We start from the raw sequence: 5820 nt of genomic DNA on the forward strand, positions 1-5820 counted from the left end.
CCCGCACACACAGTTATTGTTTTTGCGGGGGGGGCTGTGGGGCCCCCCGCCAGGGCTGGGTTTTAACCCTAACTCAGATCCTGTCCTGCGACCTGGGGTCAGCTCAGGGGACATGTGTCAGGCAAGGCTGGACCATCTCCCCTCTCCCCTCCGCGCCCGTGTCCCTAAGGGTAGCACTCCTCCCGCTCACCACCTGCCCCCGAAGATGCCACGCATGTTCCTGCCCCAGGGCCCTTGCACGGGCTGTGCCCACAGTACGGAAGCTCTCCCCCAGTGCTGCCTGGCTGGTACTCTCGAGTCAGGTCTCATGCTGAAGGACCCTCCTCGGAAGCCTTGGGGACTGTCCTGAAAGCCAATCTCTGTCCCATCTGCTGGGTCCAGCTCTGGCTGCCATTTTGGGAGCCCTGAATATCACCCTGAAAAACCATGGCAGCTTATCTGTGCAAGGTCCAGAGTCACGCGAGTGTGTCAGCTCCAGGGACATGTGTCGTGTCCACTGGAGAATCACCTAGGACGACGCCCCTAAGAACAGACAGGCATGCTCCATCCCCCCAGGACGACTTGAGAGCGGTGGGTCCCTCGCTCCCCGGCTCACCCACAGCGGCTGTGCTGGTGGGGTTCCTGGTCCCCGAGGGCTGCCGGAGGGGTCTCCCGCACCCCTGCACCTGCTGGAGCCACCCTGGAGAGCACTGTCCTCTGGGCCCTCCCCCGGTCGCACGGCACCCCACATTCCGCTTAACCTGCAGCCCACCACGACTCCGCCCCGGGCCCCACCGCTGCGGCCTCTCCAGCCCCCAGAGGCCCACCCTGCCTGGAAGCCGCGTCCTGGTCGCCAGGCCTGGGGGGGCCCCAACCATCCATGGCCGCCAGCACAGAGCGGGCAAGGAACCAGGAACATCTGCTAAACCCAGGCCCAACCCCGCCCACCCAGCCCCCAGCAGAGCGGGAGTCCTGGTAGCCCGGCCAGCCTGTCCCCGCAGAGTCACCGGGAGGCAAGACACAGACGGTCCCAGAGGGTGACACACCCGGAGCCCAAGGGACTTCACGCCTCGGCGCCAGCACAGACACACCGTGGCTCTCCCTCCCTGGGACCCAGTCGGCGGGTCCTGCCCTGGACAGGCCTTCAGTCACGCCGTCCCCGTGCCAGCCGCCCGAGGGCCACGGCAGCGGGACCAAAGTCACCCGTCCCTTGGCAGGGAGCTGCGGAGGAGGAGAGGGAGGCAGGAGAGAGGGTGTGGAAGGCTGGGGAGGGCGGAGGGACGGGAGGGGAGGCGGGGACAGCGGGGAAGGGGCGCGGGGGGGGCAACCAGGAGAAGGAGGGTGAGGAGGGGGACCCGGCGTGGGCAGAGGGACTTGCAGGGAGAGGGGCAGCGAAGGGGACACAGAAAGGCCCAGCGCCGGGGGGGGTGGAAACGGACAGCCACGACCGAGCCGAGAGCCCTGGACACGGAGCTGGAGAGGCAGCCACACAGAGACACGGGTGGAGACCCAGGAGGAGGCCAGCCTGGCACGCGCAGCGGACTGGGGACGAGGGGCTGGTCAGAGCGGGGCCCAGAGGGGGCGGGACCCAGGGACACACGCACGGAGAAGGGCCCGGGAGGGCCGGAGCGCGCCGGCCAGGCAGGGGCAGCGGAGCCCCAGCCTCCCTGGACTTCCGCCCGCAGGTCCGCCCAGACACACCTTCCCGCCACGTCCCCCTGCGGGGGGACAAAGCCACCAGGAGACCCTGACCCGCCTGGCCCCAGCGGCCCCTCTCCTCCATGGCCACGTGGACTGGGGGGACGGGCGCTCACCCCAAGACCATGGGAGCCCTGCCGCTGCCAGGGCTGGGCCCTGCTGACGGTGGCACTCAAGGCTCCGGTTCCAAGCCCGCCCAGTGTGAAGCACGACTGCAGCTGCTGGGCAGTCGGCCCCACCAGGGCCCATGATGCCTCTGAGGAGCTGCAGCGGGCACGGGCCCAGCCTGTGGGCTCACGCCGATCTCAGGGTCTGGGCTCAGGGGCTCGGGGGGCCCAGCCCTCTCATGCTGGGGTCCGTCGGGCGTGGGCGGGGTCCCAGGGCAGGTGTGAGGCACTAGGCCAGGGCCCTCACCTCCCTCCACAGAACACAGAGACGCTTCTGGAAGAGGGCGGCACCCTCTGTTCACAAGAAAGGGACTCAGCCTGAACAAATGGCCCGGGCACACCCTGGGCTCCTGCGGGTCGTGGGCCAGGCACAGCACAGCTGACTCCAAGACGGGGGGGACGTCACTGCCAGGCTGAGGCCCAGAGACGCCGTACCCACTCTTTCCGTCAAGACATCTGTGTCTACCCGACAACCATTCACATCCTGGAAACACAACTGTCATGCCAACCAACCACGGATCAGGCACCGGGTGGGGGTCAGGCAGGGAAGGGCCGGTCCCCGACTCCGGCTGGCCCAGACGCTGGGGACAGGGCAGACGTTCCCAGCGTGACACGGTGGCGTCATGCGGCACGGCTGTGGCTAGCACCTGGAGCGTCTGTGACACCTGAGAAGCGCAGCCTCGCAAAGACACTGGTGCTAGGCAGCCTCCCGGGCCCCCGAGGAACCAACCACCCTGCGGCCACAGCTGTGGGCAGCACCCTTGACTGTCAGCCCGGCGGCAGCAGCCAGTTCCCAGTCCATGTGGGGCCCTCGCAGCCTGCCACCCCAGCTCGACTCCTAGAAGGGCCGGTCCAGCTCCAGAGAGCCCCCTGGGTGGGCCATGCTTCAGCCTCGACGTCCCCTTCTGCACCCTGCTCCCTTCGCCGGGCTGATCCGGGCGCCTGGTCCTGGATGGACACCCAGGCCTTCATGAGACATCAGCCTCTGGCCGAGCGCTATGGCTCACACCTGTAATCCCAGTGCTCGAGGCAGGAGGTTCAAGACCAGCCTGGGCAATACAGCGAGACCCCATCTCCACAAAAATAAAAACATTAAAAAACGCAGAGCCTCAGATCCCAGCCCTACTGTGGGACAGGGGAGGGGTGCAGCCCAGCAATTCAGCTGCCACAGCCCCCTGGTAACCCCAGCGTTCATCTGCGTTTGAAGACTCAGTCTGGGAGACATTCCCCAACGGGGCAGACACCAGAGGGGACTCCAGGAGGGCCCAGCCCCAGGAGGCTGGCAGCAGCCAGCCAGAGTGTCCGTGGTGTCCAGAGGAGGCAGAAGGCCTCAACGCTGGGGACGGTGCCTAACCCGGACATCCCTGGAGACACCTGTCCCCAAGGGCTAGCCTTGACACTCTCCATGGAGTAGCCTCTCCCCTCCCCATGGGCTAGTATCTCCCTTTCCCACGGGCTAGCCGCCTCCCTTCCCATGGGCTAGCCTCACCCCCCACGGGCTAGCCTCCTCCCTCCCCCATGGGCTAGCCTCACCGCCTCACAGCAGGCCAGCCTCCCCACTTCCCCGTGGGCTAGTCACTCCCCTCCTGGCAGACTAGCCCCCCTCCCCATGGCCCATTTCAATCCCACATACAAATGGCGGGGGCAGGACACCCCAGTCCTAGGGCTGGGCCACAAGCCCACCAACGTGGGAAATGCACCTTCCCCAAGGTGACATGGGGCAGCTGCTAAGTCTGGGAAGGGCAGGCGTGCCCACCTCGGAAGTCCCACCTCGCGTCCACCTCTGCAGCACATGACTGGGGCAGTCTGGGGCGGGAGACGGGCCGGGCGTGGCCAATCCGCTCACTCTACCCTTTCTGGACGAGGACAGCCTGATCTGCCTCCAGAGGCGGGGTGGACGGTCCTGGCATGCAGCAAGCACTCAACAAGTGCCCCCGGCGAACATGCACACAGGGGGCATCCACAGACACCTCCCGGGGGGCAGCCTGGGAGGAGGCGGAGGGCCCCCAAGCAGCATCTGGCATGCAGCCCCTGGCAGAGCCGCACCAGGACCACAGGCACCACAGCCCTCCGTGGTCACCCACAGCAGCCTCCACAGCCGCTGGCCACCCAGGAGGGCGGGGACACGCACAGGGAAGGGGCACAGGGACACAGAGGGGGGCGGAGACGGAGAGACGAGGAGACACGGCAGCTCCGGGAGATACCCACAGAGACAGACAGAAGAGGGTGGAGACAGGCGGCCCCACTGGGAGCCAGGGACATGTGGCCACAAGAAGGAGACAGAGAAGGACCCGCTGGGAGCCAGGGACATCCAGGGGAGAGCAGGGGACAGAGAAGGAGGCCCGCTGGGAGCCAGGAACCTGCAGGCCGTGAGCAGGGGACAGAGACACAGACACAGGTGGGGAGCAGATCGTAGCCTTGGGGGCACGTCCCCCTGTGGCCCGCTGCCCGTGCCTTCCCGCGGACCGCAGGCCACTTGGGGGCATCTGCACGGCACAGCCCCGCCTGGCTCCCGCAGAGTCGCCCCCTCGCTGGTTCCTCACCCGGCAGAGGCCGAAGGGTCCGCGGCCCCACGCGGCAGGCAGGGGAGGTCCCCAAGAGCAGCTCGGGCCAGAGCGCTGCCACAGGCCCCGGCAGCCATGAGCTGGACCTGTCACAGACGGTCACTTGGCCGGCGCCCATGAGTTCCGCCGCCTCCTGGTGCCTCTTCCCCCGGGGATGGACACGGCGCCTCCCTGCAGACCCAGCTAAGCTACAATGCACCACCACACGAGGGGACAGCTGGCACGGGGTGACCTCTGTGCCCACCACCTGGGAGGGTGGGCGCCCCGGCATTGTGACGGGGCTCCGTGTCTGGCTGGATGTCCAGCACCCGCCTGCCCCCAAGGGGTCCAACAAACCCCGGTTGAGACGCCAGCGCCTCTTAGGCTCAGAGCCTGCCTGGACCCGCGTGAGAGATACAGGGGCTGCTCGCCCTCCTCTGTGCGGAGACGCCAGGGAGTTCTCCCGGCCCCGCGGCCCCCACAGGAGCAGCCACCCGCCTTCCCTGGGAGCCTACGCGGGGTCAGGAGAGAAGTGTGGGCAGGCGGCTCAGTGGCCATGTATGCTTTGTGGCCTCTGGTTCCCACCTGACCCCAGGGCTCGAGAGTAGGAGCCTGAGAGTAGGAGGATCAGGTTCAGAGAGTAGGAGCGGGATGCCTGTCCCCACCTGGAGGTGCTGGCAGCAGGGGGGAGCGGGGGGGCTGTCCCTGACTCCCCCTCCCTCACGGACGAGCTGCAGGCCCCAGCCAGACACAGACGCCGCCGCCCGCGCCTCCTCCCAGCAGTGCGCCTGCCTGCTCCGGGCCTGGCTGCAGGACAGGCCCAGCCCCTCACAGGGGTCCCCCTGCCAAGCCCCAGGTTCTCCGAAACCCTCCTGGGGTGGAGCCGCTCAGGTGGGCCAGCCACAGCATCCGGGAAGTGCCCGACGGACTGAGGCCTCTGAGCCGGTCTGCCTTCTGCCGCGAGGCCAAGAGACAGGGTTCAGCCCCAAATCACCGCTCATTCCACTGATGACAGGCCCGGGTGGTGGCCGCGCAGCGGGGTCTCTGGCATGGGGGTGGCGACCTCCCTCCTCCTCCGCTGCCTGGCAGCTCAGAGGCCCAGGAGGGCCCGAGCCAGGCATAGCCTCTGCAGGAGAGACACGGGCACCGCGGCCTCCCCTCCCCAGCCGGAAGCCCCCGCAGAAGGTTAAGCCTCACAGGAAGCGACCCCGGCGCCCCAGGATGCCTCAGGCACAGAAAGGGTCCACTGCCCCTCTGCTCTAAGACAGGCCAGGGCTGTCCGGCCCAGCCCGCAGCACACCCCCTCAGCCCCAGCCCTGCCACAGCCGACCCAGAGGTCTCACGTTAGGGGCTGGGGACAGGTTTCGACAGCACACAAGAGGTGTCTGGCCTGTACCGTGGTTATGCTTTTTTTTTTTTTTTTTTTTTTTTTT

At 67.5% G+C, this 5820-nt stretch overlaps 1 protein-coding gene across 1 annotated transcript in view; it reads right to left on the minus strand.

Moving 5' to 3' along the window:
- LOC103251004 (nuclear receptor corepressor 2-like) overlaps window positions 1-5820 on the minus strand; it is a gene marked incomplete at both ends in the record, with an annotated part of 64044 nt that overhangs the window by 55889 nt on the left and 2335 nt on the right.

The sequence above is a fragment of the Carlito syrichta genome, unplaced genomic scaffold (assembly GCF_000164805.1).
Source record: "Carlito syrichta isolate Samal-C Ts95f unplaced genomic scaffold, Tarsius_syrichta-2.0.1 Scaffold135813, whole genome shotgun sequence".
Taxonomy (NCBI): domain Eukaryota; kingdom Metazoa; phylum Chordata; class Mammalia; order Primates; family Tarsiidae; genus Carlito; species Carlito syrichta.